The sequence below is a fragment of the Neolamprologus multifasciatus genome, chromosome 15 (assembly GCF_963576455.1).
Source record: "Neolamprologus multifasciatus chromosome 15, fNeoMul1.2, whole genome shotgun sequence".
Lineage (NCBI taxonomy): Eukaryota > Metazoa > Chordata > Actinopteri > Cichliformes > Cichlidae > Neolamprologus > Neolamprologus multifasciatus.
The window spans coordinates 27,285,800-27,299,204 of NC_140453.1; the positions used below are offsets into that span (position 1 = coordinate 27,285,800).

General features: G+C 37.3%; 1 pseudogene across 1 annotated transcript; it reads right to left on the reverse strand.

Annotated features, from left to right (window-relative positions):
• Nucleotides 1-18: 18 nt before the first annotated feature.
• On the reverse strand, nucleotides 19-7,801 carry LOC146502300 (uncharacterized; annotated as a pseudogene). The gene is made up of 2 exons (XR_014869384.1): nucleotides 5,804-7,801; nucleotides 19-2,114 (listed from the first exon to the last, which is right to left on the reverse strand). The product of XR_014869384.1 is annotated as an uncharacterized LOC146502300 (transcript).
• Between the last annotated feature and the right edge of the window lie 5,604 nt (nucleotides 7,802-13,405).

Sequence of the window (13,405 nt, forward strand, 5' to 3'; positions counted from 1 at the left end):
CCTGTAAACGCCATTAAGTTACATGCTGTGTAGCTGAGGCAAAGCTACAAATGCATTACGAAAAGGTAACAAAATAATTGGTTTTGTAAATTTAGTTACAGGAGCACTAGCAAGATGACCTGACAGTTTTGACAACAAATGTACACCCAGAGATGTTGAATCAATAGGGTAGTTAAAAAACGCTGTTCCAGTCTCAAACAGTTCATACAAAACATGTATTTCTCCGATGAACAGCACAATGTTCTGCACAACTGCAACTTTGCCTTCAAGATCAAAACAATTTGTTCCATTGGAGGTGGAGATTATTTGATTTCCATGTCTGTACATCTTGTACTGAAAAGAATGATGGACCAAAAATTCAGTCATCATAGGTCCAGATGTATGTGGTTGCGTGAGTACACCCTCTGGCATTTTGCAAGACCTGTGAGCATACAATTGCTTTTCACAAACTCGTCTGACAATTTGCTGTACAGGATCCTGTGGTCTTCTCACCATCTTTTTTAACTGTCCCAAATAATTCTCAAATGGAAAACATGAAACCAAATCCAGAGGGCCATACTTTTTAGCATCATCTGCTAGGTGCAAAAGACTGTGTGTATTGTTAACTAAGAATTTAGTCCCATAAATCTTAGCAAAGTTGGCAACAAAGCATCTTAATAAATTTTTTGCATAATAACAGTACTCTTTACACAAAGGAGACAAAAGTATCCTCATAGCAGATGACAAAACCAGGAAGTTCTTGTACTGTGGATTGCACAGTTTCTGGAAAAGCACAACTGGTCCAGTATACAACAAAAATTGTCTTAATTCTGTAGCTTTCCATTGTCTGTACTCCATTAGGGACCGTGGCTTTCTGGAAAACGTGCGTGGCAGACTTTGCCTACACTGTTTTAAGTGATCAGAAATGGCAGACAGAGTAGAAGAAGGAACCCGACACTGCAATGGTCCCTTAATCCACAGGGCAAGTAATTTACGTACAATACCCAAGCAAATTAAATGCATATAGTCTAAGGGAAAGGCTGAAACCATGCCAATGCCTAGCTCTTGAAGAGGTTTATTTGGAGTTGTGGTGATCTTCATCTAACATTTCTTCAAACTGAGAATCTGATCTGAGACTTGAATCCATATCTGGAAAAATAACTTTCCCATCAACATAAACACCATACTGTGTACAGCGCTCACAAGAACTGTAGCCACCATGACCTTTGATGCATTTTAAATAAGCTCTAGCTGGGGTGTCACAGATAAAAGCATCTGGAAGGGGTACATTGAAGTGTTTTCCATTAAAAACAATACCAGTTTTTGTGACCTTTTTTACATCTTCTATAAATTCATGCATGTAGTCGTTCACCGACTCAGGTTTGCAGGGACCAGCATATATACCTATCATGAAAACATTTGCTTGTGGCAGTTCAACTATCTTACCTAAAATAGGCCACAGTTGCATATTAGAGCTCTTATAGAGAGGCAAACCATCAACATTAACACGAATGGTTAATGTATCAGTTTTCAGTTCATGTTGATTTATCATTTTCAGTTCTGACAATACTGCACTTTCAAGACCAAAATGGTAGTAACTTCCCCTGCCAATCTGTTTCACTTCACAGTCTTTTAATGTACTGAGCAAAGTTCTGGGATCCTTTGGCAAATCTAGACCAAGCTCCAAAAGTATGGTTAAGAGCTCTGACAACACAGAATGAGACACATTTCGGTTTGCTGCCCATTCAGCAAGTTTCCTCTTAGCATCAGAGTTTGACTCCCCATCAGGAAAGTCACAGTTTTGTTCGTCATCCGCTTCACTATCCATGTAAAAGTCATTACTATTAAAATCCAGAGGTAAATCTTCATCCAAGCTGTTACTCGAATATTCCTCTACATTGTCCTCTGCCTTGTTTATAGTCTCATCTTTATTTTCTATATCTTCAATATTTTCCACTGCTTCATCCACAGTCGAATGTTTGTTCGCCACATCTTCAGTGTATTGCAAAGCCTGGTCCACGGCCTTCTCTGCAAGTTCCACAGCATCTAAAGCAAGGCTCTGTAAATGCTGCTGAACTCTAACTTTAATTCTCCTTCTCCTCGTCCGTGATTTGGCAAGAAGGTAATCCATTTCACTAAAATACACAGAAGATTGTGTGCAGAATAGAAGTGTGAGCCATTTTCACACATACGGCAATCCAAAAAATTGCAGAAGATATTCTGAAGAGGAATACAGTGGCTTGCAAAAGTATTCGCCCCCCTTGAACTTTTCCACATTTTGTCACATTACAGCCACAAGCAGGAATCAATTTTATTGGAATTCCATGTGAAAGACCAATACAAAGTGGTGTACACGTGAGAAGTGGAACAAAAATCATACATGATTCCAAACATTTTTTACAAATAGATAACTGCAAAGTGGGGTGTGCGTAATTATTAAGACCCCTTTGGTCTGAGTGCAGTCAGTTGCCCATAGACATTGCCTGATGAGTGCTAATGACTAAATAGAGTGCACCTGTGATCTAATGTCAGTACAGCTGCTCTGTGACGGCCTCAGAGATTGTCTAAGAGAATATTGGGAGCAACAACACCATGAAGTCCAAAGAACACACCAGACAGGTCAGGGATAAAGTTATTGAGAAATTCAAAGCAGGCTTAGGCTACAAAAAGATTTCCCAAGCCTTGAACATCCCACGGAGCACTGTTCAAGCCATCATTCAGAAATGGAAGGAGTATGGCACAACTGTAAACCTACCAAGACAAGGCCGTCCACCTAAACTCACAGGCCGAACAAGGAGGGCGCTGCAGAGAAAGAGAGAAATGCAGCCAAGAGGCCCATGGTGACTCTGGATGAGCTGCAGAGATCTATAGCTCAGGTGGGGGAATCTGTCCATAGGACAACTATTAGTCGTGCACTGCACAAAGTTGGCCTTCATGGAAGAGTGGCAAGAAGAAATCCATTGTTAACAGAAAACCATAAGAAGTCCCGTTTGCAGTTTGCCACAAGCCATGTGGGGGACACAGCAAACATGTGGAAGAAGATGCCCTGGTCAGATGAGACCAAAAATTGAACTTTTTGGCCAAAATGCAAAACGCTATGTGTGGCAGAAAACTAACACTGCACACACTCTGAACACACCATCCCCACTATTGGTCTTTCACGTGGGATTCCAATAAACTTGATTCATGTTTGTGGCTGTAATGTGACAAAATGTGGAAAAGTTCAAGGGGGCTGAATACTTTTGCAAGCCACTGTATGTGGAAACATTGTTTGTAAAAAACATTTCAGCCAGAGTGGAGATTTTCCATCAATCTACACTGTAAAATGTATAAATCAGCAAGTGATAAATTATCACTGTTGCTGGTATTTTCTCAAAGAGTTGTATGTGATAGAAATTGCTGTTTATAGTCCTCCTGTACATCTGCATGTTGCTTCCCAATTAAAATCTATAATTGTGGGGATTCATATTCATGTGATACTTATAACAGTTATCAAGTATACCAATTTAACTTTGCTGATGTGCTTGAAGGAAAATGGTTATTTCCATGTATTTCCCTATTCTGCCTTTAATTTTGAGGAGTTCCTTCTAGCTGTTACAGTGCTATGGGCTCAAAATGTGGTCATAAATATGTTGTACTTGTAAATCAGTTTTGTACTTGTAAATCAGGATTTGTATGTGTAAAAAAGATTTGTGTGTGTGCGTAAAAAAGATTTGTGTGTGGACTTAGCCAAAAAGAACCCTGCAAGTTACAAGTATGAATTTTGACCCTATTTTTCTTCCTTTCATCTGATTAGTCAATGTCATGTCAATCACAAATGTGACAATCCAATCAGAGAACAGATGGGTTTGGCTGTTGGAGGGGCGCTTTTTTGAACTGCAGGTCTTTGAAGGGAATAAATGCCCTTTTACATGCCAACCCAGCGTTTTCCTTCATCACCAGGAGGGAAAACAGTCTGTGGTCATCCGACTTTGGTGATTTTTGTGTCACAGGTCTACGTGCTTAATACAGGGACTTCCACAGCCTTTTCAACAGCGCTGTGGGGGGGAGGGGGGAAGGCAGAGTTTTGGAAATTACAGTCTTCATTACAAAGCTTTCTCCGTTATGAATTAGCATACATGTTTTTATTGAACATTTGAAGAACTAGCCAAAAAAAAAAAAAACTCTTGTAGAGAACATAAAGTCAGAGATAGAAACGACAAGGAGCAGGTGCATCTAGTGCAGGTAGAGCTGCTTCAAAAACCCACAGAGTTCAGCAGCCAGCGCAAGAAATTCTGGATCCTTAGCTTTTAGTTAGCATTAGCAGCACATCCTGCGTCCGATGTGAAAGGACTTTCATGCTGCGCACTGTGACTCACAGCAATGGTCCCAGGTCAGCCCTGACTTTGTGTTAAACTAATCCTAAAGTAATAATGGTATTTCTAACCACTGATATACCACAACTTTATCCTTTCAACAGCTGCTGAAAGTTAGGGGACCTAGCTTCTATCAGATATTTATATAGAGATCCTCCTGCTTCAAACTGTGTTACCCTTCAAGGACCTGCAGTTCAAAAAAGCTCCCCTCCGACAGCCAAACCCATCTGTTTTCTGATTGGATTGTTACATTTGTGATTGATATGACATTGAGCAATCAGATGAAAGGAAGAAAAATAGGGTCAAAATTCGTACTTGTAACGTGCAGGGGGTTTTTGGCCACACACAAATCTTTTTTACACTCATACAAATCTTTTTTACACACACACAAATTCTTTTTACACATACAAATCCTGATTTACAAGTACAAAATATTTATGACCACATTTTGAGCCCATACAGTGCACCTAAAACAAAAAATCTGCAGTGATTTACATTTGCTGAATGATCAATTTTGTAAAATAACAGTCTATTTGTGTGTGCACAGCTTACAAAACTGGCATGCTCTGATTGCATGCTAAAATGTTGTTGCTTAAAAATAAAATCTGTAATACATGATAATTAAGAACATCAACAGAAACACTTATTAAAAAGTAGATACACAATTTCTATAGAATGGAAAACAACTCAGTTAATTTTTTTCCTATGAATACCAGCATCTTAAACAACTCCAACAACTATGACGAAAAACGCTTTCCTGCTCCCCTCACCATCAGCTGATTAACACTGAGCTGCTGCTGTCAACACCATCAAACTTATTTAATGTTTAATGTTATGTTATTTTTAAATCTTTACCAAAACTTAACGACTGTGGATGCTCACACCTGCTGTTAAAAAAAACTGTTAGAGATTACAGGAGTAATTTCTTTCTCTTTTTTTTTTTAAATCGGCAAGCCTGCATTTTTGTTGGTTACCATGTTTATTACCACTTTTATCAGTAAAAACCTTCCTATAAAGTATAGATTTCAATTCAATTCACCTTAATGTGCTGCACTACTTACAGTCCTGTGAGCTCTGGTTACTGACAGCAGGTGTGAATGTTTGGAGTCCTAAACTCAGATAGAGATTAGAATAACAAGGGAATGTAAAATGTTTTGATGCACCTGACAGCAGCAGCTCAGAGAGAACTCCAATTGTGAGGGGAAGAGCAAAAGTTGTGGGACATGTGAAGAGAGCACTGTTGGCATTATGTTAGCACAAAACATTGAAATTTCAATAGATGTCTAATTATGAAATTGGTTATTGACTCCTGCAGCTAAATAAACATTTATACCGATTACCAGAAGAAGAAAAAAAATAGTAATGCAGTCCTTTCACAGATGTCCCATTAACCATCACTTTTCAAAATAATCCGTGCAAGCTATTGAATATGGCTAATAAGTAATACAAATAATATGAAAATGACTTACATGTCAAAGATAGTGTTTGAGATCCCAAAGAATCTAAATGTCATAAGGAAATAAAAGAAAGTACATGAGAAAGAAAAAGTTGCAAACATTTCCATTTTTTCCAGGATAATTTGATATAAGAGATTTACTTACTAATGCACAAAATGAACAGTGTAATTAGTAGTTTGAAATGCACTGCAAGTGTTTATATGGTAAACTGATCAACTCCAACAGCAAACACTGGCAGTGCAAAAATGTACCCAACTAGCTGACAGGCTTTAAAGTCACAGGAAGATATATATAAATGGTGACATATCCCAGAACAAATCTGAACATAAAAATATTATTAATTGTCTATCTTCAGCAACTGTGTGCTGTACAAGCACTATAAAATTTTAACATGTTTCATTTGCAGTTGAATGACACAAAATCACTTAGGGGGGCACATATGACCTGCAGGCTGCACTTTGGACATCCTGCAGTAGACTGCTACATAGACTACTTAACTATGCATAGGGGGATATTCAGTGAAAGACTTAATTTATTAAATAGTTAATTAAGCCATCAACGGGAGTTAGATTTAATACTAGTGTTTTACACAGCATTCAGCTATAGTAACATGTTCTGTATATTCCTACATCACCATCTGATCTGAACAGCTGCACTTACTTATTAAATTAATAACTGCCTTGGCCAAACATTTTTCAGTAACCAATAACTAGATGGAACAGCACAGTATCTAAGGCTACGTCCACACATACACGGGTATTTTTGAAAACGCAGATTTTTCTGTGCGTTTTCACCTTTCGTCCACACGTAAACGGCATTTTCGGTTACTGAAAGCTGATACTTTTTTTAAACTCATGCCAGGGTGGAGATTTTCGAAAACTCCGTTTTTGCCTTTAGGTGTGGATGTAGGGAAACTGAGGAAACTCTGCATCAAAGGTCTGTGCCTTTTTTGACGTCACACCTTGCGCCAGGTTATTGCTTCGGTGAAATGAATTTCTACAATGGCGGACTTAGACAAAAAACCATTACTGTTAATTTTACTCTATGCAGTGTTTCAATGCTTACATATACACAGTTACTGTCCCTCCACACATAGGACTCCATCTTTGTTTACTCTTTCCCACCGAGGCTTCATGACTTCTGATTGGCCAACATTTCCACACGTTAGGAATATATCGCCACCTGCTGTTTTGGCATGTTCCTAGCAGCGTTTTCCTTCGTTTTTGGCTTTTACACGTTTACACATTTTTTTAAACAAAAACAGAAAATGTCCGTTTTCAAAATTACTCATGTACGTGTGGACGTAGCCTAAGAGAGTGATCCAGGCTGTGTTTAAGCTGAAAAAGCTGTGTTTCTCTCCCCCCCCTTCTTTTTGCACACCATAAATGCATATCTGGTAACATTACCATAGACGTGACCGGTAGGTTCACGTTCAGATAATGAAACATTTAAGCTGCAGGCATCTACTGCAGTAATTTAAACAATCATCTCATATCATACACCCCTATAAAGTGAGCTTTATATTTTACTTTATATTTTATTTTTACATGAGCACATGTATGTCATGTGGTACTGTATGACTAACTGCCATTTTGTTTACTGAGTAGTGCATAATGGCCGCATTACCTGAGCGGGAATCCACTAAAGCACAGTACTAAAAAATAAAAAAATCATTACTTTTTGAATTAATTAAAAATACCTGGTTGCAGATGCACAAAGGGAGAAAAAAACCGCGGTGTACATTATATTATGTAAATTCACAAACTGTATAGATATTGGTGCTATGGAAACAGAATAAGATAAGATAAAATGTACTTTACTAAGTAGAATATAGGCAGTAGGAGTTTTGTGAGTAACTTTTAATTATGTTTGCCAAAGACAATGACAGTAAATTAACCCAGTTTCACCTGCTAGCTAAGGATGTTATATGCCTCTCACCCTTATACAGTTTAGGACAAGTATAGAAAGCAAATAAAATAACCATTGATGATAACTTATCAAACCTTCAGTATTTACCTTAGTGTTAGTTTTAAATTCCTTTAAATAATCGATGTCCTCCACGTACTCCAGGCACCAGCGAGTGAAAAATCTGCTCACAACAGACCACACTAGTCCAAAGGCGGCGCAATCTGCTCCTCCCTTATTTAAACAAAAAAGACCGCGAACACCGGTTGCAATAGGAACCGCTCACTTTAAAAAACAACTTTATTTAAAAAGTTGTTTTTTTCATAGGCGGCGCAATCCCCTCCTCCCTCATTTAAACAAAAAAGACCGCGAACACTGGTTGCAATAGGAACCGCTCGCTTTAAAAAACAACTTTATTTAAAAAGTTGTTTTTTTCATAGGCGGCGCAATCCGCTCCTCCCTCATTTAAACAAAAAAGACCGCGAACACTGGTTGCAATAGGAACCGCTCACTTTAAAAAATAACTTTATTTAAAAAGTCATTTTACGCCTGATACAAACATTTTAAAAGGCAAACCATGCACAAGCTAAAAAGATAAATTTTAGTTTTGCTTAGTTTTTTAAGTATAGGAATGGTTAATATGTTTTAAAAAATCATATGTAATTATTGTCAAATAACATAAAAATCAAACAACATAATAATAAAAGTATAATTGACAGAATATATCATAATGATAACAATAGCAACACCTCACTTAAAAGCTCTTCTAAATAAACAATAGAAAAGTTTTTGAAAAGTTATTTTGAAAAGTTTCAAGTGTCAATACACCATACACCATACAGTTGAGGCGTGACTGCTGGAAAGGCCGCATTCCCTTTGCATCAGTTCAAAGAAAATATAAATTATTTCTGGTTATATAATTTAGGGACTCAAGTTGAAGAGTAAGCTTTATACTGAGGAGCTTTTACCTGATCAACCAAAACTTTCAACTTCCACAGTCTTTTTTAGTTTTTCATGTGAGTTATGCTTCCACATATGTAATATAGCTAATGGTCTTTTCTCTAATGCAGTATAGTGTGTCTGATTTACTGGAAATCGTCAACTGCATGTTTGCTAATGTGAACAGTCCTAATTGAACAACTGGAAATCCTGAATTTGCACAAAATGCCAAATCTGTATTTTTCTCTGTATAATTCACTTATATCTTAGGTTTTTTATTTGTATTTATTTATTTATTTTTTTGCTTTTGTTGATATTGCATGCTATAATGTTTTTTTTCTATTCTTATGTCCGTTTTCATCACATTTTATTGCTGCTGTGACAAGTGAATATCCCCAAGAGGAATCAATTAAGTTCTTATTTTATCTTATCTGAGCCTGGCCATGCAGAGCACTGAAAGTTCAAATACTAAGGCTAAAAACTGAGAGGGTCAAAAATGAAAAGTAAAGAATATTTGACTGTGCCTAAGGATAGCAGAAGTGATAGACTGAGGTTGTGCCAAATATTTTAAAGTTAGGGTGATTTGTTAGAGAATGGTACCCATGGGTGCTGTCTGCAGGTTATAAAAGAGAGTTATGTTCTTACTTCCTTTTGAGATTCTTTTTAAAATTTGACTTTCACAACTCCCTGGATTGTGTGCAATCTGTGATGGGCTTCTTTGGAATAAGTCCTCCTTTATTCAAATAACACTTTCTCAGGTTCTTCACAGAAGAAGAATCGTAAATGAGAACGCTACGTGATAGAGCCTCCATAAAAGGCTCTATCAATTTTAAAAGTAACCTTTCCAACACTGACTAGGACCTACATTGGATGCCCACCCATATGGATTTAATGTTAGAAACCCAAGTGGGTCCCATATATACTAAACAATCTTGAGCCCATGCCCATATTAAATTAACATAACACATATGGGGCCCACATAGACATGTTTTCAGGGTCTGACTTGCATTTGCTCATGTGTGATCCATATAGTTTGACCAGGTAAGCCCCACCTGTGTCATCAGTGCTAAAGAAATATATTGATTACCTCACTTTGCCCCATATGGGGCCCACATAGGCATGTTTTTAGGTTCTGACTTGCATTTGCCCATGTGTAACCCATATCGTTTGACCAGGTGGGCCCCACCTGTGTCATCGATACTAAAACATATATTGATTACCTCACTTTGCCCCACCTGGGGCACACAACAACAGCCTATCCTTAAATGACTGTGTTAGCCCATGTCTATCTTAGGTGGAAAACCCAAGTGGGCCCTACGTGTGTTTCCCATTTTGGACCAAGTTAAGTCTTTCCCATGTTTGACCCAGCAAGGACCTGCTATATGTTTCCACTTGGTTTTGCCCATATGGTTTTGATGTGAGAAACCCAAGTGGGTCCCATATATACTAAACAATCCTGAACCCACATAAAATATAAGCCCATATTAACTTAACATAACCCATATTGGGCCCACATAGACATGTTTTCAGGGTCTGACTGGCATTTGCCCATGTGGGACCCATACAGTTTGACCAGGTGGGCCCAACCTGTGTCATCAGTGCTAAAAATATATATTGATTACCTCACTTTGCCCCATATGGGGCCCACATAGGCATGTTTTTAGGTTCTGACTTGCATTTGCCCATGTGTAACCCATATTGTTTGACCAGGTGGGCCCCACCTGTGTCATCGATACTAAAACATATATTGATTACCTCACTTTGCCCCACCTGGGGCACACAACAACAGCCTATCCTTAAATGTCTGTGTTAGCCCATGTCTATCCTAGGTGGAAAACCCAAGTGGGTCCTACGTGTGTTTCCCATTTTGGACCAAGTTAAGTGTTTCCCATGTTTGACCCAGCTAGGACCTACTAAAAGCGCCCACTTGGGATTCCCCATATGGGTTTAATGTGAAAAACCCAAGTAGGCCCCATACAAAAAGCCCAGTTTGAGCCCATGCCCACATGATACCCATCCAGCCCGCGCAAAAACCAGGTGGGGCCCATATATACATGTTGGCTGGGATATGATTGGCTGGCTTACAAGCCGTGAAGGCCCCAATATGCAAATTTGAATGCCTGAGCCCTCAGATATGATTGGCTGGCTGGGAAGCCGTGCAGGCTCTGATTTGTAAATTTGAATGAGTCAGTCCTCACAGAGGATTGGCTGCCTGGGGACCTGGCAGTAATATATAGAAATAGTATGATTAAGCATAAATACTACATTTAGTAGAAATACTATGTTTTAGCACAAATACTATAAAAAAAATAAATACTATAATTTAGCAGAAATACTATAAAAAGCAGAAATACTATAATTTAGCAGAAATACTATAATTTAGCAGAAATACTATAATTTAGCAGAAATACTATAAAAAGCAGAAATACTATAATTAAGCACAAATACTATATTAAGCACAAATACTATATTAAGAACAAATCCTATAAAAAGCAGAAATACTATAATTTAGCAGAAATACTATATTAAGCAGAAATACTATGATTTAGCAGAAATACTATGATTTAGCAGAAATACTATATTAAGCAGAAATACTATATTAAGCAAAAATACTATAAAAAGCAGAAATACTATAAAAAGCAGAAATACTATAATTTAGCAGAAATACTATATTAAGCAGAAATACTGTATTTAGCACAAGTACCGAAAAGTAGCAGAAATACTATGATTGAACAGAAGTGCTAAGATGTAGTAAAAGTACTTTGATTTAACAGAAATACAATTATGGAGGAGTAATACTTTAAAATGGGAGAAATATTGATACACACACACATACACAGAGCCTAAAGGGAACAGTATTTGTGCCATGGAGTGTTAACAAGAATGTGAGGTCCATATTAGAAAAGCTGGTAAAATGATAAAAGTTTGTAGAATTGTAATAAATGATGAATATGAATTACTGGTCTGTGATAGTGAATTAATTTGTAGGGAAAAAAACATGTTGATCAAGGTTGAATCGAACCAACGACCTTTGGGTTGCAGACCCGTGTCATTACCAACTGCGCCACTGGCAAAGAGAGTGGGTGCCTGGAAAACAGGGTGATGAGCAGTCAGAATTAGATCGGTGAGAGGCGAAAAACGCCGTCTTTTGGAGTTACAAAACGTCGTGTAACTCAAAAACTAGGTGGACTAGAAGCATAATTCTTGTACTGGGTGAATCAGCGGACTTTGGTGTACTTTGACTGCGATTTTCATTGCTCTTTGTACATCCGTCGCTGAGATATGACGAGAGAAGAAACAGCAGACCTCAGATATGATTGCTGGCTTACAAGCCGTGAAGGCCCCAATATGCAAATTTGAATGCCTGAGCCCTCAGATATGATTGGCTGGCTTACAAGCCGTGAAGGCCCCAATATGCAAATTTGAATGCCTGAGCCCTCAGATACGATTGGCTGGCTGGGAAGCCGTGAAGGCTCTGATTTGTAAATTTGAATGTCTGTCCTCAGAGAGGATTGGCTGCCTGGGGACCTGGCAGTAATATATAGAAATAGTATAATTAAGCATAAATACTACATTTAGTAGAAATACTATGTTTTAGCACAAATACTATAAAAAGCAGAAATACTATAATTTAGCAGAAATACTATATTAAGCAGAAATACTATAATTTAGCAGAAATACTATAATTTAGCAGAAATACTATAAAAAGCAGAAATACTATAATTAAGCAGAAATACTATATTAAGCACAAATACTATATTAAGCACAAATACTATAAAAAGCAGAAACACTATAATTTAGCAGAAATACTATATTAAGCACAAATACTGTAAAAAGCAGAAATACTATATTAAGCACAAATCATATAAAAAGCAGAAATCCTATAAAAAGCAGAAATACTATAATTTAGCAGAAATACTATAATTTAGCAGAAATACTATAAAAAGCAGAAATACTATAATTTAGAAATACTATAACACAACACAGAAAGAGAGAGAAGCAAGCTTTTAGGTCAGTCAAGCAGCCTGGGAGCTGCTAAATTTGAATCCACCAATCAGAGAGGCTGTGTACTTTTCCCCGCCAAAACAGGTGCAGCCGTTTTTACACATGCAGCAGAGAGACAGGATTTTTGCAGGCCCCAATATGCAAATTTGAATGCCTGAGCCCTCAGATATGATTGGCTGGCTGGGAAGCCATGCAGGCTCTGATTTGTGAATTTGAATGTCTCAGTCCTCACAGAGGATTGGCTGCCTGGGGACCTGGCAGTAATATATAGAAATAGTATGATTAAGAATAAATACTACATTTAGTAGAAATACTATGTTTTAGCACAAATACTATAAAAAGCAGAAATATTATATTAAGCAGAAATACTATATTTTAGCAGAAATACTATATTAAGCACAAATACTATAATTTAGCAGAAATACTATAATTTAGCAGAAATACTATAATTTAGCAGAAATACTATAAAAAAATCAGAAATACTATAATAAGCAGAAATACTATAATTTAGCAGAAATACTATATTAAGCACAAATCCTATTAAAAGCAGAAATACTATATTAAGCTCAAATACTATAAAAAGCAGAAATATTATAAAAAGCAGAAATACTATAATTTAGCAGAAATATTATAAAAAGCAGAAATACTATAATTTAGAAATACTATAACACACACAGAAAGAGAGAGAAGCAAGTTTTTAGGCCAGTCAAGCAGCCTGGGAGCTGCTAAATTTGAATCCACCAATCAGAGAGGCTGTCTACTTTT